At 40.4% G+C, this 24,068-nt stretch overlaps 1 protein-coding gene across 2 annotated transcripts in view; it reads left to right on the forward strand.

The window, feature by feature from the left end:
- The first annotated feature begins 3,212 nt into the window (after positions 1–3,212).
- Positions 3,213–24,068, forward strand: part of AFF4 (ALF transcription elongation factor 4) — a 103,968-nt gene continuing 83,112 nt past the window's right edge. The window contains exon 1 of one of the 2 annotated variants that reach the window (XM_004384727.1): positions 3,213–3,596. The gene's annotated coding sequence lies outside the window, so the exon portion shown is untranslated. The remainder of the gene's footprint in view (positions 3,597–24,068) is intronic. The other variant, XM_023738995.1, reaches the window with a different exon arrangement.

Genomic DNA, 24,068 nt, shown 5'->3' on the forward strand with positions numbered 1-24,068 from the left:
TTGCCTTATCAATATGTTGTTTTGGTGGCATTTTCAAGGAGGCAGCATTTGACAATTGTTTTATTCCATGTGCCTAGAATAGTACCTGCTATATAGTAGGCACTTAATAAATATTTGATAAATAATGAATAAATGATCTGGGTTTCTAAAATAATATGAAATAATGTTTATGTAGATGTAGTTGTGACTTATATCTAGATGTGACTTTCAGGAAAATACTGGTGGGGGTCATTTTAAAGCCTGAATGAAACCTTGCACATGGACATTTATAGTGGCTTTATTCATAATCATTAAAATCTGGAAACAACCCATATGTCCTCCAACTGATGAGTAGCTAAACAAGCCCACTGCCATCGACTCTATTTCGATTCATAACAGAGTGGAACTGTCCCATAGGGTTTCCAAGGCTGTAAATCTTTACAGAAGCTGACTGCTACATCTTTCTCCCGAAGAGCGGCAGACCTTTTGGTTAGCTGAGTGCTTTAACCACTGTGCCACCAGGGCTCCACAGCTAAACAAGCTATGTAATATTCATATAAGGGAATATGACTCAGCAATAAAAAGGTTACTGATATGTGCAACAGTATGTGTGAATCTCAAAGGCATAATGCTAAGTGAAAGAAACCAGACTCAAAAGGCTACTTATTATATGATTCCATTTCTATGATTCTGGAAATGGTACAACTATAGGGACAGGAAACAGATCGGTGGTTGCCAGGGACTGTGGTTGAGGTGAAGCATTCACTACAAAGGGACATGAAGGAATGTTTTGAGGTGATGGAAATGTTCTACATCTTGATTGTGGCGGTGGCTACACAACTATATGCATTTGTGAGAACTGAGAACTGTACGTTTTATTGTACATAGATTGTATCTCCGAAAACCTGACTTAAAAAAGACAACTTTACTAAGAACTGCTTCCATAATATACATTGAATCATCAGTTAAAATACTGCACATTAATAAAATAATATTTTTCTGAGATTTTTAGAAATCTCTTACAGTTCTATGGTTTCTGTTTTCTGCTATTTCCCATTCAATGCAGTAGTCTTAAGTTGTTCCGGAGCATGACGTTAGAGGCAGAAAATTCATTCCGTTAAAATGGATGCATCTGATTAAATGAAATGATGAGGTATTAAAACGTTATAAATTGAGAAACAAGTTTTGGAATTTCTTCTTTTGCTGAGAAGGTAATACTTATGTTTGCAGAATAATGTGAAAGAAAAAGCCACAACTTCCCTGCCTCCGACTACCATATTGGTTTTTAAGTAAGGTCTCATTTTGAATTAAAAATTTGTCATAATCCTTTATGGAACAAAAAGAATATTAACATCTGTGTTAGCCAAATAGCATTTATTCAAAACCAAGCAGAGGAAACACAAAGATTGGTATATACTTTCAATTTGCATTTTAATATTTAACTAAAATTATTGTTGTGTAAAATGACAAATACTCTCCTTTTTGCCACTCTTCATGCCCTCCCTTCCCCTCCTCCATACATCCTTGTAAATCTGAATTTGAAAGAAAGCAAATGAAATTGGTACAACTTCTACGGAGGACCAAATGAACAACCAACAACCCGTCGCCATCGAGTTGATTCCGACTCATAGGAGGACCATTTGGCAATATCTATCAAAATTAAAAATACCTTTTGATCCAAAGATTCCAGTCTAAGGATTTATCAAATTTAGCTGCCTATTTTATGGGGTTATTAATTGCAGTATAGTTTGTAATAGCAATAGCTTGGCAACAACCTAAATGTCCATCTGTAGATTAAATAATGATATTTGCACACAATAGAATATTACACTGCCCCTAGCAAGAAAGAGGATACCCAAGGTATTTTAAGTAAGAAAACAAAGCAACTGTTTATATAGCGCATTTTCTTTTGTGTAAAAACAAGTATCCATGTATTTCAACGTGGATTTATAACAAGTATTGCAAAGAATACATTAGAAAATGCCAGCATTGGTTACCTCCAGGACCGGGATAGGCGCAGGGCAGGGATGAGCACAATTATTTGTTACTCTATCCTTTTGTAATTCCGTTTCTTGGAAACCTTATGCGGCAGTTCTGCCCTGTCTTATAGGGTCGTTATGAGTCGGAATCGACTGACGGCAACCGGTTCGGTTCGGTATATACAGTGAAGTGTAGAGAAATAGTGCGTTAAGAATTTTAGCAAAAATGAAAAATACTTGTATTAAAGCTCACGAATTACCAGCTTTGGGGGCTGATAAAAACACTTTCATATGCACACTGCTTAGGATAGTCCATTACAAAGCTCCTCAAAACCCTCAAATTTTATTAAAAACGGAATCTTCAAAATTAGTTAATAGAAAATAAAAAAGCTTCATGAAGCTCCCTCATTGAAAGAAAACAGGTAAGAAGCAGGAAGGTATAGAAGTGTTTTTCTAATGATGAACTAGAGGTGGTCTCTCTGGATGGTTAGTGTGCTAGCTTCTGAGACCCTTTGAAAATCCTGTCTACTCTACAGTTTGTACTCTCAGTTAAATTATGGCTTGTCCTGACTTGCAGAAGGTTAAGAAGTGAAGAAAAGTATTTAAACTGATACCCTGAAGAAAAGTATTAGTGGCAGAAAATGTTTAGATGACGCACGAAACGGGCTGACTTGGCTTCATGGGATAGCTATCTACAAATGGCAGGAATAAGTTCAAGCGTGTTTCTAAATCCCGTACTACACACGTTCCCCTCCACCTTCAGCTTTCTGAGGGACTGCTAGGCACGAGGTCCGCCGTCAACACTAGAAATCAAGCGTAGAGGGGGCTTCCGAGTTCGGCCGGCCCCAGGGAGGCCTCCAAAACGGCTACCGCGACGCCGCCCACGACGGGGTGATGGCCTGGCCCCATTCACCTGAGCCCTCAAACCGGCGATCTAGCTCGGCTCGACCCCGCCCTTCCAAACCACACTACACGCTAGCGCGTTACGCGCAGGAGAATGTGCGCGCCGGGACGTGCAGCCCAGGTCCTGCCTGGCCCGCCCTGCCCACTCTGGCCGCTGTGCCCGGTGGCTGAGGCCTATGCCGCGTCGGCCCATTCTCAGCCTGCCCCGGGTCGTCGGACCCGACAACACGGCACGTCACCGCCCCCAGCGCGCGACGTCGTGCAGCCTTGCAGGCCCCGCCAGAACCCTCGCTCTCCAAAAGGGGAGGGGCGCCGCGTCGTCACGTGACGCCCCGCCCCCGCCCGGCCCTAGTCACATGGGTGGCGCGGCCTCTGCGTCAGTCACGGTCCCGGCTGCGGGAGTCGATCCGCCGCCGTCAGCGGACGGGGCGGGGATCCCGGTGCCAGGTCCTCGCCGACCCGCCCCCGCCGCCTCCGTCTGCCGTCTGGGTTCCTGCCGACTGTCATGAATTGGGGCGGGATCTCCGCCTGTTTCGCGTGAGGTGCGTCGCCGCCACCGCCGCCTTCGCTTTCCGAGGCCTCCCCACCCCCGCCGCTGCCAGGAGCCTGTCGCCTTTGGCAGCCCGTCGCCGCCCCCGGGGCAGGCTTGAATGCGCGTCCGGTGAAGGTGCAGGCGCGGCGCCGCCGCTGCCGCAGCCGGGAAATGGTTCGGGCCTAGCGGAGCCGGGACTGGAGGTGAGACGGGCCGTCGGACTGACTGAGGGCCATGCCCGGCCGCGGAGGGAAGCGGGTTCCGCCTCGGGTCTCGGGAAGACCTTCCCGGCTAGGGTTGCTTAATCCGGCTTCGCCTCTCATCTTCGCGTTTCACCTCTGTGCCCCACAGGAGAAAAATAAAAAGAAGCTAACCCAACCTTAACAAAAATTTCATAAATCTCTCGTTTCGTAATTTCTCCTTTCCTCTTTCGTTCCTTCATCCATTCCTCTCTCAGAAATTCGATCGACTGATTTGTTACTTTTAAATTTCCTCCAAATCTCAAGTTATTTCTAGTTAAAGAGAAAATAGGCCCAGATTCTGGCTATCATTACCCAACTAGTTCTCGCTTTCCTTCTCGCGATCCTGCGCACCTCCCCACCACCCCTCCCCTCCTTTGCAAAAAAAAAAAAAAGGAGAAAAATTTCCGCCTTCGACTAGCGAAGAGGGTTGACTAAAAATGGGAATGGGGGTGTAATACGTGAATACCCCCCCGCCCCGAAGTTTTGAATAGGTCGGTTAGCTAGTTATCCGATAGCTTATATTTGGATATTGGTGTTTAGGCCTTTCCTCCAGCTGCCTCTGTTCGGGGTTAATCTCGTAATTGACGTCAGTGCTTTGTTCCTTCCACTTTGCTGTTCCTTCCACTCTTTGAGGATGGATCATGGGGTATAGGAGTTTGGGGAGTGTCCTTGTTGCCTTTTAATTCACAAACGACATTATTTATGGGGAACTGAAAGTACGAATCTGAAATGCTTGTGTATGGAGTTCAAACTAAGACGAAAAGTTGGATTTAGGATTCTTGTAGTTTTGTCAGCTGAATTACAGAATTGTATGATTTCTTCCCTACTTGCCATATGGAGATTTTAAACTAAGCCCCTTTTACTGTGACCAGTATTTTTCCTGGTTATAGGTGCCTGTGAATAGGCTGTTTGTAAATGTGACGTTTAAAATGGGTGCTGTTTTTTGGGACAGAGATGTTAAAAGCTTAAAGCTTTGTTTTCATATTGATTCTGCAAAGCTTTGTAAAGTGCTTCGTTTATTTAACTGTCTTTTAACTTACCAAAATTGAAGTATTTATGAGAACTTTCTTAATTTGGGATTTGATAAAGCGTCTTTGTGGCCTGTGAGTCTGCCTGGAATCATCTTTGGTCATATGTGCGTAAAGAACTGTTGGCAAGTGGCCACTTGGTTTTCAACAAAGCTGGCTTCTTTAAGTTTCTCAGGTTTATTTTCCTTATTTATTACTATATCTCTCAGTCTTCAAACATTAAAAAAAATTAAGAAGTTATTTTTTATTATCTTTAAGTGTTAACTTACTAAAAATCTGGAAGCAGTCAAATGTTTTTTCATACCGGTAGTTTTATTCAGTTTGTGGTGGTTTGCAAGCTGATGACCTTGATTTTTGTTAGCTCTGTAGGAACAGTAGGCAAATTTTACTTTAAATAAAATTTTGCATCCAGTAGAGACAGGATAGGCTAGCTGTGAATGACCAAACCTTTACTGTTTGGTTAAAAAAAAAAAAAAATTCAGCCGTGTTAATTGGAAAGCGATCTACAGTTTTGGGGTGTAAAGGTGGCTCTGTAGTGCTGTGGTGAAGCTATGTAATTAAGGATCCTTAAAGATAAAATGTTTTCTTTTAGATTTGCTTTCTGCTTGTCAGATAACATACATTCTCTTCTCTGTGCTCTTGAGTTATAGTACCCCTTTGTAATAGTTATTACATTCTGTTTTATATTGCCATTTTCTTATAAGTTTGTTGTGTCTTTAGAGCAAGTACCATCTTTATTCCTCCCTGTATCCCACCCAGTGTTTTATACACTTATTAGGTTGAATTTGAATATGATAGTATTTTGAACTTGAAATTGTTATTCTATTAAACTGTCCAACCTAAAGTTTTACAAAAGGTTAATCTAAAGAAAGCTGCATGAGCAAGTGATCAGTATTTGAAGGAAAAAAAAGTATTAGTTACAGAAGATGACAGACTGTAAGTCTTCTAGAAGTTATATATCTTACTGTTTTTTTTTTGAGAGGTTAAAGTTAATGTTATGGTTTTATATGTATCTGAGGGGAACAGAGAAAACAGGTATTTCTTCTTTTGTGGCCATCTACTGGTTTAGAATAGAGTCCAAAATGTATGAGACTTTCTCATTTCTTTGTAGTGTTCTTCATAAAATCAAAGTGGCATTCTTTAGTATTGAGGGCACACCTGGACAATGACCCAGAAGTGAATGTATATTCTAAAAATTGTTAACTTAGATTTTATTTTTACTTTAGCTCCATTATATAGATATCTATGTTACTATGGTAACTTTTCTATATAATATAAAAGGTTTCCCAGATTTTGAACCCCCAGTCCTCATTATGTTTTACTCATTTCCTTTCTCATTTCGTCTGATAAGTTGGAACAATTATATTTGACTTCTAGGAGGGTGTTTGCCAGTCTTAGTTATTGTGAAATAAGGTGTAGTGAGTGACTAAAGACTTCTTAAAGCTAACCTGACCTGTTACCTTGCTGCTTTTCCTTTGGGATAAGGAAAACACTACCACTTTAGTAACTCCCTAAACCCACCCATGTTGGTCATTTGAAATGATATTCTAGTATGTAGAAGAGGGCAGTAATAAAAATTCCAGTTACTGAGAGTATTGGCTGATCATCTGCATTCCTGTTTGTCTTAATGTTCGTTTTCACTAGCATCGTATTTTGAAAATTTTAATGTTACTGACACATAGAAAATACCAGGACTACTGAATTCATTTCTAAAATACTTTAGAACATTTTAGTATAAGGACCACCTATTGTATTTTTGAAGGAAAAGATCTACCTGCTTTATCAGCCAACTATATTAAAAATTTGTAACCCAAGGAAAGTTCTGAGGGAAAGCATTTCATGTAACTTTATTCCTCTTGGAGTGCCTAATGAACATGGTGGTGGCTTTTAGGCAGGGAGACACAGCTTATTAGTGAGTACTGTTTTAAGCTAATTGTTTTGATCGTCATTTCCTAGGACAGGTAAAAGAACTTCATGAATTCTGTTCCCAAGGCCGTGTTTGGGGGAAAAACAAAACAGTGACTAGATAGCCTTGGAAAACCTGTATGATTTGGCTACCTAGAGATTGTCATGATCTGGCCTGAGACCAGGCTTCCTGGGTCTGTTTTAGGTCTGAATGGTTTTCCTAGGATTGTGCCAATTTGGAGTTGCCTTATAAGTTATAACTTTGACTTTTCTTTTTCATTTATCATTAGGGAAGGGACAGTTTTATGGAGAATTAACTAGTGGTCAGTACCTGACATAGACCTTCCCACACCTTTGTAATTGCTGCCATTTCTTCCATCTAGAATATTGTTTTTCCTCTCTTGTGTCCTTCCTGTCAAAATTCCACCATCTTTTAAGGCCCAATGCAAGTACCATTGCCTTCCTAAAGTTTTGTCCAACTCTCTACCCTACCCAAAATTGTGACTGCCCTCCTTTGAATCCCTTCATCATTTTGTGTCTCTCTGAATTATTATGCAGCTGCTATGGGACTATAGCCTGCTGGGTGACATGGAACACAATGTATTGGGGAACAAGTACTGTAATATTTCATTATGTATCTCTAAAAAATAAGGGTGAAAACATTAATCACAATATTATCATACACAAAAAAATGAACACTAATGCTTTAATCCCATCAAATATCTAGTCAGTGTTCAAATTTCCCTGCTTACAGTTTTTGTTTTGTTTTTACAGTTTGTATGAATTGTGATTCAAAGCGCTATACATTACCTTGGGTTTATATGTGTCTCAACCCTCTTTTTTTTTTTTTTAAAACCTTCTCTTTTTTTTAAATTGTGGTTTAGGTAAAAGTTTACAGCTCAAGGTAATTTCTCATACAAAAATGTATACACATATTGTTATGTGACAATAATTGCAATCCCTGTAGTGTGACAGCACACTCCCTCTTTCCACCCCAGGTTTTCCATGTCCATCCAACCAGCTCCTGTCCCTTCCTGTATTCTCATCCTGCCTTTGGACTGTAGAGCCGCCCATTTGGTCTCTTGTATCTGCTTGAACTAAGAAGCACACCCTTCATGAGTATTATTTTGTTTTATGGTCTAGTCTAATCTTTGTCTGAAGAATGGGCTTCAGGAATGGTTTTAGTTCTGGGTTAACAGAGTGTCCGAGGGCCGTCGCTTTGGGGTTCCTCCAGTCTCAGACCATTAAGTCTGGTCTCTTTATGTGAGTTTGAGTTCTGCTCCACACTTTTCTCCCACTCCCTCAGGAACTCTCTGTTGTGTTCCCTGTCAGGGCGGGGATTAGTGGTAGCTGGGCACCATCTAGTTCTTCTGGTCTCAGGCTGATGGAGTCTCTGGTTTATGTGGCCCTTCTGTGTCTTGGGGTAATACTTTCCTTGTGTCTTTGGTGTTCTTCATTCTCTTTTGCTCCAAGTGGGTTGGGACCAATTGATGCATCCTAGATGGCCACTTCCAAGCTTTTAAGACCCCAGGTGCCGCTCACCAAAATGGGATGCAGAATGTTTTCTTAATAAACTTTGTTATGCCAGTTGACCTAGATGTCCCTCGAAACCATGGTCCCCAGACCTCAGCCCCAGCTACTGTGTCCCTCAGAGTTTTTAATTCTCTTTTAATCTATAGGTCCCCCTCCATCTTTTTGTTGTTTTTCCCAGGCAATTTATTCGTTGAAGAAGCCAGATCTTTGTCCTGTGAAATTTCTCACAGTCTGGATTGTGCTAGTTGCATCCCAGTGGTTTCATTTAATATGTTCCTCTGTCCCTGTATTTTCTGTAAATTAGTAGTTACTTCTAGAATCGTGATCCAATTCAGGCACGAATTTCTATTTTAATGGTAAAAATACTTCATAGGTAATACTGTACACTTCCTGTTCATTCTTAAACCTTCAGCCTGACTTCTAAGCCTACCATTTCAGTGAAATTTTTCTTACCAAGAGTACCTGTAACCTATATATTGCCAAACTGAACGGTCATTGCTTAGTCCTTTACCTTTTTCTACACTTGATGTTGTCAGCCATTTTCTCCTTGATACTCTTTTCTTGCTTGATTTTTATGTTTCTGCCTCTTTCCTGGCTTTCTTCATACTGGCTGTTCCTTTGCAGACTCTTAATTTTATGCTAATCCCTTGATATTGGTAGTTCCTGCTGGGGAATCTCATCATCTGTATTACCTTAGCTACCATTTCTAAGTGTTTTGTAAGCACCAGATCTCTTTCATCCAACTGACTGTCCCCTTTAGATGATCCAGTAGGCACTTCGTTTTAGTTAGGAGAGTGACACACACACCTAACTTAAGCAACACACTGAGTATTCCAAAAAGCAGTTTAACAGTAAAGACATAAGAGGACAGCCAGAACTCAGGAACACCTGGATCCAGGGGCTCAAAATGTGGCCAAGAGTATCTCTCTTTCATCTGAGATGCTCATTGTGTGTTCAGTTACTTATCTCTTGCTGCAGACCAACTTTAACACTTGCTGATATCTTCTGAGTTTTAAATCTTATATCTTGTGCCATCAGAGAGAGACTGTCTTGACTCTCAGTTACATATCCCAGGAAAGGGTCTCATTAGGTTATATGTCCACCTCTGAACGACTGACTTTGGCTAGGGGGCTACATTGTCATAACATGCTCTAGCTGGAACATCCAGGGGAGAAGTGAAATAAAGAACACTCTGAAACATAGTTGTCCACCTCATTCATCCATTCATCCCTTGGCTATCTAGTACACATGCATACTCCTACTTTTTCCCATATATACATTAAATATTTTTTTTCTAATGTATTGTAACTATCTCTGCCAACAGATATCCTTCTCTCTTCTGTGGGAGACTACCCAAATTAATCTGTAGCTAATATATCCAAAGGTCACTGTTCTCTGAGTCCAGATTTCAAAGGTGATTATCTTTTGTTAATCAGGCCTAGATATGCTTTCTCACAAACCTGTAAATTATGGACTAAATACTAAACTCAGTTGTCTCTGACATAACTGATTCACAGTGGTTTTGGAGAAAAAAAGAGTTAACCAAAACTCTTATGAGGGGAGTGAAGTTATCATTGTTCCAAAGCTTATACCGTATCTTGCTGGAAAGGTATAGTGCAAGGTAAATGATAGAACCAGCCAATTGCAGGCGCCTTCATTTGACTCACTGCCTTGCAAATGGAGTGGGTTCTTTGGTTATCCACCGTGAAGGTTTTCAGTCTGTCCATTGAGAGGATCTTCCTTGTCCATTGTCATAGATTAAGTTAACACTGAGAGGACATTTGGGGAATTCTGGGGGAGGGCAGTTCTGTGTTGCCTTAGCACAAGGGCTGGCAAACAATGGTCAGCAGGCCAAATGCAATCCGTTGCCTGTTTTTGTATGACCTACAAGTCACTTCAAGGACTGAGGTGCGCCTCACCCAAGCCATGGTATTTTGAATCACCTCAAATGCAGGTGAAAGCTGAACAATGAATAAGGAAGACTGAAGAAGAATTGATGTCTTCAAATTATGGTGTTGTTGAAGAATGTTGACTATACCGTGGACTGACAAAAGAATGAATGAATCTGTCTTGGAAGAAGTACAGCCCGAATGCTCCTTAGAAGCGAGGATGGTGAGACTTTGTCTCACATGCTTTGGACATGTTATTAGGAGGGACCAGTCCCTGGACAAGGACATCATGCTTGGTAAAGTAGAGGGTCAGTGAAAAATAGGAAAACCCTCAGTGAGATGGATTGACGTAGTGGCTGCAGCAGTGGGCTTAAACATAGCAACAATTGTGCGGATGGCACAGGACCGGGCAGTGTTTTATTCTCTTGTACGTAGGGTCACTGTGAGTGGGAACCGACTTGAAGGCACCTAACAACAAGCTAAGCATTTTTAAATGGTGGATAAAAAAATCAAAAGAATGATATTTTGTGGCACGTGAAAATTTTATTGGAAGCTTTATTAGGATACAGATGGCTACTAAACCAAAACCAGTTGCTGTCAAGTTGATTCTGACTCATGGCATCCCATGTATTTCAAGAGTAGAACTGTGCTCCATAGGGTATTCAGTGGCTAATTTTTTTGGTAAGTAGGTTGTCAGGCTTTTCTCCCAAGGTGCCTCTGGGTGGACTTGAATTGCCAACTTTTCAGGTAACAGCCTAGTGCATTAACTGTTTGCATCACCTAGGGACTCCGAAGTATTTACTGTCTGGCCCTTTACAGAAAAAGTTTGTTGAACCCTGTCTTAGTAGATCAAGTGGAACTTAGTGGATACTTGGGTCTGGGAATTGCCTTAAAGCTTGAGCAGTTAGTTACAAGGTCCCTATTTACTATGGTGGTTGTTTGTCTTTTAAAGTATCATAGAGAATTCCGCAGTACATCAGTGAAACATGACTAAAACCAAACCAGTTGCCATCAAGTCGACTGTGACTCAAGGAGACCCGGTGTATTTCAGACTGGATTGCACATAGGGTGTTTAGTGGCTATGCCCTTTTGAAAGTAGAGCACCTGGCCTGTCTTTCGGTGTACCTCTGGGAGGATTTGAACCAGCAGCCTTTTGGTTAGTAGACAAGTGCTTAACTGTTTGCATCACCCAAAGACTCCTATACGTGACTCACTGGTCCAAATAACAGTGTGTGTTTGCTTTTTGTTGTAGAAAGGGCTTTCCTCATCAGGAGAAAATCAGAATTCCATACTTGTCCTGCTGATTTCTACTTTTTAGTGAGCTTGCCTGGACTGGAGGTCCCTGGGTGGTGCAGACGGTTTGCACTCGATGATTAACCTAAAGGTTGGTGGTTTGAACCCATCTAGTGGTGCTGTGGAAGAAAGCCCTGACAGTCTGGTTTCATAAAGATTACAGCCAAGAAAACCCTGTGGATCAGTTCTGCTTTGTAATATATGGGGTCACCACGAGTTGAAATTGACTCAATGGCAATGGGTTTGGTTTTTGTTTTTAACCTGGGCTGGCCGAAAAGGCTGCAAGAAGTAGCCACTTTCATGATATTTAAGTACCATGCTTCAAGTACTCTAGTTCTGTAGGCACTTGGTCTGAATCTTGAGGGATACCTTTGCTGCAAAAGAAGAGCTGCTGTCCTCCAAGGCCAAGACTGGGCATTCTTGCTGCTTCTCAGCTGAACTTGATTCAGCCAGTTGCCCATTTTAGGATCTGTTAACTTGCAACTGTTCTTTATTTTACCAGTTTCTTTATTAGTACTCTTTTCTAAGTGACAGAAATCTTTTCAACTATTGAAGCAAGAATGGAGTTGTTGAAAAGATCTGACTGTCATGGAATTGAAAAAATTTGAATAGCTAAGTCATGGAAGGGCAAAGATTCACCTGGCCTCAGGAACAAGGGACTGTGAAACACTATTGGAAGACTCTCTCTCTTCACTGTTTATTTCCGGCCCCCCCCCATAGATAATGTTGCCTGCAGACCAGCTTTCTTCAGATGGAGAATATGGCTGCCAATGGGGTTCTAGCCAACAGAGAGAGACTAGCCCAACTCACTGATTCTGGGCCTAACATTTTAGAGAGGAGTCCTCTAAGGGATGGATTCCCCAGTAAGCAAGGTACACACGGGCTTACTTGTGCTCACTTACTCATCTATGAGGAAACCTTGGTGGTGTAGTGGCTAAGTGCTACAACTGCTAACCAAAAGGTCAGCAGTTTGAATCCACCAGGTGCTCCTAGGAAACTATGGGGCAATTCTACTCTGTCCTATAGGGTTGCTATGAGTCAGAATTGGCTCAACGGCAACGGTTTTATTTTTATTTTTTAGTAACCTGTAGTGCCCAATTTCACCTGTTTTTCACCATGTGAAACTGTTCACTACAGATTTGTAAGTAAGCACAAATAAGCCTGTGCGTACCTTACTTACTGGTTAATCTGCGCCTGCCTCTAAATGACCACCTAAGTGTTAACAATTCAACTGTGTAGAGTTGAGTAGAGTCAGTCCGGGAAAGAAGTGCTGATTGACACATTTCCCATTTGATCCTAGAGTGAATGTGTTAATGCCAACAGGTCTAGGGATGGCCTTGTGGTTAGTCTGGCTTTAGTTAGCATCTAGACTCCACCTGTTAGCTGTACCCTGAAGGTAGAGTCATACTCTAGGTTATGTTGTAACATGGCTGCTCTTATTACAGCTATATGAAAGGGAGAGGATTTCCAGAAAAGCTGGGAAGCAAGATGAGGGTAGAACCTAGCCGAATAGTCCCTGTAGTGTTCAACATGTACAAATTAACCATTCCATTGTTTCAATCCTCTTACCCCCAGATCCTGCTCTCTTCCTTGCCCTGGGGAGTGTAACCCCTATTGAGCTATCATCACTCTTAACAGAAACCTGCTAATTGTCCTTGATTCTTCTGTCTCTCATTTCTCACATCTGGTTGGCCCCCAGGATTCTCCTTACTTAACATCTTTGAATCTAAACCCTTTTGCTAAATTATGTACATTCCTACTGTTACTACCTTAATTCAGCCCTTCATTTCTCACCTGAATTATTGCAAGTCTTATTTGCTTCCTTATCAATCTAATCTACTCCATCCTGTGCCACAGTGATTTCTTCCCTTAAACTGTAAAATTGATTTACATAATCTCTTCTTAAAACGCTGTGGTAGTGTTCCATATCTTTTCTTTCTTTCCTGGCAGTCGTTCATACAGAACAAAGGGATACTGCTTGGTTTGAAGTCAGGAAAAGTGTCTGTCAGGGTTGCATCCTTTTACCATGCTTATTCAGTCTGTATGCTGAGCAGATAATCCGAGAAGCTGGACTATATGAAGAAGAATGGGGCATCAGGATTGGAGGAAGACTCATTAACAACCTGTGATATGCAGATGACACAACCTTGCCTGCTGAAAATGAAAAGGACTTGAAACGCTAATGAAGATCAAAGACCACAGCCTTCGGTATGGATTACACCACAACATGAAGAAAACAAAAATCCTCACAACTGGACCAGTAAACAACGTGATGATAAATGGAGAAAAGATTGAAGTTGTCAAGGATTTCATTTTACTTGGATCCACAATCAACACCCATGGAAGCAGCAGTCAGATCAAACGATGTGTTGCATTGGGCATATCTGCTGCAAAAGACGTCTTTAAACTGTTAAAAAGCAAAGATGTCACCTTGAAGACTAAGGTGTGCCTGACTAAGGCCATGATGTTTTCAGTTGCTTCATATGCATGGGAAAACTGGACAGTGAATAGGGAAGACCGAAGAAGAATTGACACTTTGGAATTATGGTGTTGGTGAAGAATATTGAACATAAATCACAGGCTGCCAAAAGAATGAACAAATCTGTCTTGGAAGCGGTACAGCCAGAATACTCCTTAGAGGCAAGGATGGCGAGACTTCATCTCACATACTTTGGTAAAGTAGAGGTTCAGCAAAAAAGAGGAAGACACTCGATGAGATGGATTCAGTGGTTGTGACAATGGGCTTGAGCATAACGATTGTGGGGATGGCGCAGGACCAGGCAGTGTTTTGTTTGTTGTACTTAGGGTCACTGTGAGTCGGAACTGACTCGACGGTGTTTAACAACAACAACAGCATGTCTTTTAGTAATATTTTTCTAACTGGGGGTTCTTGAGGATTCATGAGTTTTATTAAACATTGGAGGGAATACTTTATAGCCAGCAATTCCCTTGAGACTTCTGTTGCTCTGTTTATGTTTTGTTTTATTATGATGTTTGTGTCAGGTTATATAATGCATTGTATTAATGATGATTTTGCAGTGGTTCAGACAGGGAAAGATGGTGGGTAAAATTGGGTCACGATGTGGTATGTATTAGTATAGCAGGCCAAACTGAAAAGAACTCTGGCCATAGTAGTTACTACCATATGCTCATTGGGAGATATGTTTGTTGGATTCCCATCTTTGTAATCAACATGGAACACTTTGTTTGCAGTATGAATGTTTTGTTCCAAACCTTAGCAGTGGTTATACTAGATACATGGAGCCCTGGTGGCACGATAGGTAAGCATTTGGCTGCTAACCAGAACGTTGGCAGTTAGAACCCACACAGCAACTCTGCGGGAGAAAGACCTGGCGATCTGCTCTTGTAAAGATTATAGCCTAGAAAACCCTATGGGGCAGTTGTGCTTTGTCACATGGTGTCTCTATGAGTTGGAATCCACTTGATGACATCCAACAACAACATGCTAGATACACATTTAATGTAGCTTTCAACAAGATACTTAACCACAAATGAACAAGATAAGAGTGTCAGAGTTAACAAACTGAGGCCTCTTTAAAATTGACATTTAAGAACTGCTAGCTGGTATGGTTATATAAGGACTGATTTGTTGGTCTGAACTAGCAAATAAAGACTTGCAGTTATTAAATCCACTTGTTTTAACATTTTTATAAACATTCACTGCATTAGTATTCTTGAAGTTAAATTACAGAAATAGTTTAAAAATACAGTATCAGACCCGAGACCACATATTTCATGATTAAATCCAACATTGGTCTAGTTTCTGTAAAAGAACGTAATCTGTCACATTAATGTTATTTTAAGTTTTGTGTTTAATTTTTTAAGTTCTTTTAGTTTTATAGTTAAATAAGAGTTGTAAACATGATTTTCTATCCAGTTTTATGTTGATTCTTTTATTAACATAATAAAAATAATTTAAATCAACACTGAGGATCTGGGAGTTTTCATTTTCTTTGAAAAGGTATTCTTGTGTCTTTCAAGCTTGAGAAACAAATCCATAGATCTGGTCTGTGGGTCCCATGTATTCAAGAAGCCCCAAAACTGGAATTGGTAGGGGTGGTAGAAAGACAAGAGATGAACCTGGTGAGACTGACAGGGGTTACATTAAGTAGAACTTTACAGGCCACAGGGTTTTGGAGTTTATCCTAAGATAAGTGGAAAGCTATCGAAGAATTTTAAGCAGGTGTTGGGCAACGCTATCTAGTTTATCTTTTAAAAAGATCATGTTGGCTGCTGAATGGGAAATGGATTAGAGAGAGACCACAGGAAGCAGTTAGGAGGCTGTAGCATTCGTCCAAGTTGGAGATAAAATGGTAGTTTGTTTTGGACCGATAGAGTCAGTATATATTTTGGAGGCTGTGGTGGTGGATTGGATGTGGAGAGAGGGTGAAGGGAGGAGTCAACAACAATTTCTGAGTTTCAGCCAGAGCAGTTGGTTGGATGGATGCATCATTATTAGAATGAGGATCGCTGGTGGGGGAGTGGTTGGAGATGGGGGAAAAACAGATCAAGAAGTCAATTTTGGATGTATTAAGTTTGAAGTTCCTGACAGTCAAAGGACATTTTCAAACAGGCCCCTGGATATGTGGTTCTGTATCTCAGAAGAGAGAGAGATGATCTGGAGCACATTTGGGTGTATAGGTGGTATTTTAAGCCATGGAAATAGCAGGGAGAGAATCTAAAGTGAATCAAAGCTAATAAGACCTATGGTTAATCCCAGAGGAACATGCAATTTTTAAGAATTCTAGTAGGTAGAATGGGAAGAGCCAGAGGTGTTAGGAAAACTGGGAGAGCCATGCGTTAAAAGAAATGAAAAGTGTGTCAAGGAGTCATGTGTGGCTAAATGTATTAAACTGTATGTCAAGTAAAAGGATAAAGTGTTTGTTGGATTCAGTAATACGGAAATCACTGGTGACCTTGGCAAAGTAGGGGAGTGTTGGGAAGTTGGAAGCAGATTAGAATGAGTTGAAGAGTGATTGGGTACAACATTTTAGAAAGCAATTTGGCTATGTCTGTTAAACCTGGTGGTGTAGTGGTTAAGTGCTAACCAAAAAAGGTCGGCGGTTTGAATCCACCAGGCGCTCCTTAGAAACTATGAGGCAGTTCTACTCTGTTTTGTAGGATCGCTGTGAGTCAGAATCGACTCGATGGCAACGGGTTTGGTTTCCTTTCTTTTTTTGTTAAAGTTGAAGGTTTGCATACCCTGCCACCCAGCAATTCGAATTCTAGGTTTCTGTTCTAGAAAAACTATCACTTATTGGCACAAGGAGAAATGTATACGAATGCTCATCACAGCGTTATTTGTAATGGCAAAAAAAGGGGGAGGGAGCTACCCAAATATCCATCAACTGGAGAATGGATAAGTAAATTTGTATGGATACACAGCAGTGAAAAATAAATGAACTACAGAAACAAGATCGACATGGATTAACTTCATAACAATGCTGAGAATTAAAAAGGCTAAGAGTCTTTGGATTATGCCTTTTTCATAAAGTTGAAAAATATGCAGAAGAGTTCAATGCTTATTTACGGATATATACATATATAGTAAAAGTATAAAGAAATGCGTGTAACACCACAGTCAGAATAGTGGCTACCTGTTATGGGGACAGGGAGTACAGGAGTACACAGAAGCCTTGAACTACATTGGCAATGCTTTATTTCCTGAGACGGTTGGTGTGTGACACGGTGTTCACTATATTGCTCCTTATGCCTTTTTGGGTAACTTTTTATAAAATGAATCACTGCTGAGGAAGTAGAGAATCACCAAGAGTTCCTTTAGGAAGCTTGGTCATGAAAGGGCATAGAGAAGAGATAGGGTGGTAGCTGGAGAGAGAACATGGGATTAAGGATGACCTGAACATTTTTATTTTAAAGAACATGTTTGAATGCTGATGGAAAGGATTCATTAAAGAGGGGGAGAGTAAAGTTGCTGAAGAGAAGGGAGTAGCTTCCAAGCTGCACGGTACTACCCGGCTGGAGGGGGGCTTCCTGGCAGAGAAAGCAACAGGAGAACAGGCAAATGGGTCAAAACAGGGCAGGTCAGAGCAAACGGGCCGGGAAGCAGTTACACAGTCGAGTGGTTTCGCAGCCTTTCAGGAAGACGGAAGGATGGCCCGTGGAGCCAGTGGAGTCGATTTCATTCCTGTGTGTTCCATCTGGCAAGGTCCATGTGTATAGTCGCCATTTATGTTGGTGAAAAAAGATTCATACTTCGTACATTCCACATTCTGATTATTAATGGATACTTGCAGTTGTTTCTTCTCATTTTGAGTGGTACCATATCAGCAAATGAAGGTCCCAAAAGCTTGACTCCATCCACGTCTTTAAGATCGACTGCTCTGAGAAGGCAGCTCTTCCCTAGTCATATTCTGAGTGCCTTCCAACCTGAGGGGCTCATATTCCGTCACTGTATCAGACAGTGTTCCACTGCTGTTCATAAGGATTTCACTGGCTAATTCTTTTCAGAAGTGGACTGCTGGGTCCTTCTTCTCAGTTTGTCTTAGTATGGAAGCTCAGCTGAAACCTGTCTGCCATGGGTGACTTGCAGGTATTTAAATACCAGTGGCATAGCTTCCAGCATCACAGCAACACACAGGCCCCCACCGTAAGACAAACTGACAGACACATGAGGGAGATAGCTATATAGTTACCTTGAAATTTTATCCAGCTAATCAAAAAGGGAACTGGGCAAGAGGTTGGATGGAACTGTACAGATCTATCTCTAAGGTCTACAAAAGAACTCAAAGTACATTCCCATCTGATGGGTGAACAGTAAGGTCATTTTCCTGTACAAACCATGAGATTAGGACATACTGATACATATAATAAGGTGACTGATTGCAAATGTGTTTGGTCCACAATAGAGGTTCTGTATCATGACACTCAGTTGCCTTTTTGAGAAATAGACAATAAAATGCCTTCTCCGGCAAATTAAATAAATAAATAAATAAAGTTGCTGGAGAGGAGACAGTAACTGAGGACCATCCATGAGAAGGTATCAAAATGGGAATAGAATAATTGTTCTTTAATAGGAAGTGAAATATTTTCTCCTTTGTAGTAGGAGGAAAGAAGGAGAATGGATGCAGATGCTGGTAGTTTGAAAGTTGACCGTTTTATGAGAAGGTTTGTCTGTGATGCCTTCTCTTTTTATCTTTGTGTCCAGTAAGAGAAGGTTGTTTGTGGAATGGAAGTTAGGATTGGCAGCAGGATTATTAAGGAGAGGCATAGGATTCCATGAAATACTTGTGAAATAATAGGAAAGAACATTCACCAGAGAAGGATAGTAACATTCATTGGAAGCATTGAGAGTCTAGTTGAGAGTGGTTTATGAATTATGAAACATTATGAGAAATTTAGGTAATACAAAGATGTAATGAATTAGAAAGCAAAAATGTTATGGAACTGTTACCTTTTCTTTCAGGTTTTTTACTACATTATTTTAAACCTGAAGTCTATAGTCTCATGGCTAACTTTGGGGTAAAGGTCCTTTCTATGCAAAATACTGTCTTGAGACTTAATGTTTTGATAGTATTAGCTGTGGTCTCCAGGTGTACAGCCTTTGTTTCCCTGCCTTTTAGAAAGTGACCTCTTTAGACTCTCTCGTGGGTATAGAAATTCTGCCAAATGAGATCAGGAAGGGTTTCTCTACCCATGAGACTTTGTGGTTTAACATAGCACATTATAGTCAAGTTACAGTTTAATAGCAGTTATATGGAGTTCTAAAATAATTGAAGTCTTAGGTCAAGTCTCATTTTGACTTGTGGAGTTTAAATCACTCAGTCATTTGGTAGCTGAATGGCCCCATTTTTTCAGTAGAATATTCTAACACAGTGATTGGAAAAACAAACAAACAAAAAACCTCATTGTAATAGGCTCTGGGCTTCACTGAAAGGGGCATATTAAAGACGTCTTTTAGTCTTTTATAACTTTTTAAGAAGTTATAATGCCTGTGTTAATTTAATTTCTGGTTCATAGGGAATACACATCTAAAAATTTTATAGGTTCTAAATTGCCATTTAGGAAACAGGGTATTAGCGTTCCATGATTCCCACACCTTTCCCAACATTTAGCAATACCTGTACGTATACCCGTATCCATTGCCATCAAGTTGATTCCGACTCATAGCAACCCTATAGGACAGAGTAGAACTGCCCCATAGGGTTTCCAAGGCTGCAGTTTTATTTGCTAAATTGTGCTTTAGATGAAGGTTTTCAGAACAAAGTAGTTTTTCATTAAACAGTTGATACACATATTGTTTTGTGACATTGGTTGCCAACCCCATGACATGTCAACACTCTCCTCTTTTCGACCCTGGGTTCCTCATTACCAGCTTTCCTGTCCCCTCCTGCCTTCTCGTCCTTGCGCTGGTGTGCCCATTTAGTCTTGTTTTGTTTTATGGGCCTGTCTAATCTTTGGCTGAAGGGTGAACCTCAGGAGTGACTTCATTACTGAGCTATAAGGGTGTCCGGGGGCCATACTCTTGGGGTTTCTCCAGTCTCTGTCAGATCAGTAAATCTGGTCTTTTTGTGTGTGTGTGTGTGAGTTTGAAATTTCTTGTACATTTTTCTCCAGCTTTGTTCAGGACCCTCTATTGTGACACTTGTCAGAGCAGTCGGTGGTGGTAGCTGGGCACTAGTTGTACTGGACTCAGTCCGTTGGAGGCTGTGGTAGTTGTGGTCCATTAGTCCTTTGGACTAATCTTTCCTTTATGTCTTTGGTTTTCTTTCTTCTTCCTTGCTCCAGATGGGGTGAGACCAGTGGAGTATCTTAGATGGCCACTCACAAGCTTGTAAGACCCCTTACACTACTCACCAAAGTAGAATGTAGAACATTTTCTTTATAAACTGTGTTATGCCATTTGAGCTAGATGTTCCCCGAGACCATGGTCCCCACAGCCGTCAGCGCATCAATTCGATCCCTCAAGGAGTTTGGATATGTATGGAGCTTCCATGACTTGCCTTTGGGCTATCGTGATTAATGCTGCGGTGAACATTGATGTAAAAGTATCTGAGTCCTTGCTTTCAGGTTGCTTGGGTATATACCTAGGATTGGAATCGCTGGGTCATATGGTAATTCTGGGTCAGAAGGAGCCCTCATGCTGCAGTGGTTAAGAGCTACAGCTGCTAACCAAAAGGACGGCAGTTTAAATCCACCAGCCGCTCCTTGGAAACCCTGTGGGGCAGTTTTACTCTGTCCTATAGGGTTGCTGTAAGTTGGAATCGACCTGACGGCAACAAGTTGTTTTTTTTTAATAATGGTAATTCTATGTTTAACTTTTTGAGGTGCTATCAAACTGTTTTCCAAGTGGCTGCACCATTTTACATTCCCACCAGCAATGGATGAGGATTCCAATTTCTCCACATCCTCACCAACACTTGTTATTATCTTGTCATTTTGATTATGGTTGTTGTGGGTGTGAAGTGCATTTCCTTGTTGGCTCATGATGTTGAACTTCTTTTCATGTGATTATTGGCCATTTATATACCTTCTTTAGAGAAACATCTATTCAGATCCTTTGTCCATTTTTTAATTGCAGTATTAGTCTTTTTATTATTGAGTTTTAGGAGCTCTTTATATATTTTAGATGCAACTCCCTTATCAGATATATGATGTGCAAATATTTTCTCTTTATCCTGTGGGTTGTCTTTTCACTTTCTTAATAGTACACAAAAGTTTTTAATTTTGATGAAGTCCAGCTTACTTATTTTTTTCTTTTATTGCTTGTGCTTTTGGTATAATAGCTAAGAAACCATTGCCCAATCCAAGGTCACGAAAATGTATGCCTCTTTTCTTCTTAGAGTTTTATAGATTTAGAGCTTACATTTAGGTCTTTGATCCATTTTGAGTTAAATTTTGCATATGGAATGAGTTAGAGGTCCACATTTATTGTTTTGCATGGGGATGTCCAGTTGTCCCAGCACCGTTTATTAAAAATACTGTTCTTTGCCCAGTGAAGTGTCTTGGCATTCTTGTCAAAAATCAGTTGATAGTAAATGTGAGGGTGACTATATTTCTGGACTCCCAATTCTATTTCATTGATCTGTGTGTCTATCTTTATGCCAGTACCACAGTGTCTTGATTACTGTAGCTTTGTAGTAAGTTTTTTTTTTTTAATTGTACTTTAGGTGAAAGTTTACAGAGAAAATTAGTTTCCCAATGTATAGTTTATAATTAAAGTGTTTCATGACCTTGATTTCATTCCCCACAATATGTCTACACTCTCCCCATTTCTGCCCTCGTTTCCCCATTTTCTTTCGTCCTGATCATCTACCCCTTCCTGCCTTCTCATAATTGATTATTCTAAGGAGTACATTCCCGTCAAGTGTTCTTGTTTATCTTACGTACTTATCTGTTGTTTGGCTGGGAGGTGGTCTCTGGGAATGGCTTCATTTCCAAGTCAGAAGGGTGTCTTAGGGCCATAGTCTCGGGGGTTCCTCCAGTCTCTGTCAGACTAGTAAGCCCAGTCTTTTTTGTAAATTTGATTTTTTTGTTCTACAATTTTCTCCCACTTTGTCAGGACCCTCTGTTGTGATCCAGTCAGAGCAGTTGGTAGTGGTAGCCAGGCACCATCTAGTTCTTCCGGTCTTGGGGTTGTGTAGGCTGTGGTTCATGTGGTCCATTAGTCCTTTGGACTTATTGCTGCCTTCAGTCTTTGGTCTCCTTCACTCTCCTTTGCTCCGGACAGGAAGAGACTCATAGTTGTATCTTAGATGGCCCCTTGCAAGCTCTTAAGACCCCAGATGCTACTCACCAAAGTAGGATGCAGAACATTGACTTTATGAACTACGTTCCAATTGATGTAGCTGTCCCCCGAGTCTATGGTCCTTTGTCTTCTAGCCTAGGAACTTCATCCCACCAGGTGTTTGGTAATGTGTAAGAGGTTTCTCTGACTTTACCCTTTGTTCTATATGATCCGCAGCTATAATAGTGTATGCAGAAATATCTATCATCAAACCTGTAGTTGTCAGTGGATGTGTTCCCTTACACCCTCTCACATCTCTGGCATATCTATCTACCTATTTGTCCATTCGTAAATTATTGTTTATTATTACTATTGCTGCAGGATTGTCTAAACTGATAGTTACCGTAGTTGCCCTTTATTCTTACTTTCCTTTCCGTGTCCTCTCTTGCCTTGGTTTTGTTGTACTGACATCCCCTGTATAACGTATTGCCTTTCCCTTCACCAATATTAAGTCGTGTCTTCTGTCTAATTGGTGATTTTCTCTCCCTCTCTCTCCCATCCCTGGTAACCATCAAATAATTGTTTTTTTCTTTTTTTCCTGTGTGTAAACCTTTTGTTGTTACTTTATAGTATTGGTTTCATACAATATTTGTCCTTTGATGATTGGTTTATTTCACTCAACATAGTGTCCTCCAAATTCATCCATATTGTGAGATGTTTCATGGATTCATCATTATTCTTTGTCATTGCATGGTGTTTCATTGTGTGTATGTACCACGGTTTGTGAATCCATTCATCTGTTGTTGGGCACTTAGGTTATTTCCAACTTTTTGCTATTGTGAATAATGCTGCAGTGAACATGAGTGTGCGTATTTCTATTCGTGTCACAGCTCTTATTTCTTTAGGGTATATACCTAGGAGTGGGATTGCTGGATCATAGGTATTTCTATTTCTAGATTTTTGAGGAAGCACCATACCATTTTCCAAAGTGGTTGTACCATTTTACATTCCCGCCAGCAGTGTGTAAGAGTTCCAGTCTCCCCGCAACATCACCAACATTTGTTAATTTTTGTTTTTTTTTTTTTTAAATTCCAGTAATGTTGGGGTGAGATGGTATCTCATTGTACTTTTGGTTTGCAGTCTCTCTAATAGCTAATGATCATGAGCACTTCTTCATAAGTTTGTTAGCCACCTGAATGTCTTCTTTGGTGACGTGTCTGTTCATATCCTTTGCCCATTTTTTAATTGGTTTGCTTTACTTTTTATTGTTGAGATATTGAAATTTTCTGATAATTTTAGAGATTATTCCCTTGTTGGATATGTTGTAGCCAAAATTTTTTTTCCCAGTCTGTAGGTTCTGTTTTTACTCCTTTGGGGAAGTCTTTTGATGAGTGTAAACATTTAATTTTTAAGAGCTCCCAGTTATCTGGTTTATCTTCTGGTGTTTGTGTATTGCTAGTTATGGTTCGTATTGAATTTATGCCATGTATTAGTGCCCCTAGCATTGTCCCTATTTTTTCTTCTTTGATCTTTATCATTTTAGGTTTTATATTTAGGTCTTTAATCCATTTTGAGTTAGTTTTTGTGTGTGGTGTGAGGAATGGGTCCTGTTTCATTTTTTTTACAGGTGGACATCTGGTTTTACCAGCACCATTTGTTAAAGAGACTATTTTTTCCCCACTTTATGAACTTTGAGCCTTTGTCAAGGATCAACTGACCTGTAGTAAGTTTTGAAATTGGGAAATGAGTCCTCCCACTTTGATTTTTTTGCAGGATTATTTTGGCTGTTCTGGGTCCCATGAATTTCCATGTGAATTTCCAAGTAAAATTGTCAGTTTTTGCAAAGAAGTAAGCTTGGATTTCGATAGAGATTTTATCGAATGTGTAGATCAATTAGGGGAGTATTGCCATCATAACAATATTAATTCTTCTAATCCATGAACCTGGGATGTCTTTCCATTTATTTAGGTTTCTTTAATTTTTTCAACAATGTTTATTAGTTTTTAGGGCATAAGTTTTACACTTCTTTTTAAATTTTATTCCTAAGTATTTTATTTATTTGATAGCTGTTGCGAATAGA

This window comes from Trichechus manatus, unplaced genomic scaffold, assembly GCF_000243295.1.
Source record: "Trichechus manatus latirostris isolate Lorelei unplaced genomic scaffold, TriManLat1.0 scaffold00127, whole genome shotgun sequence".
Taxonomy (NCBI): domain Eukaryota; kingdom Metazoa; phylum Chordata; class Mammalia; order Sirenia; family Trichechidae; genus Trichechus; species Trichechus manatus.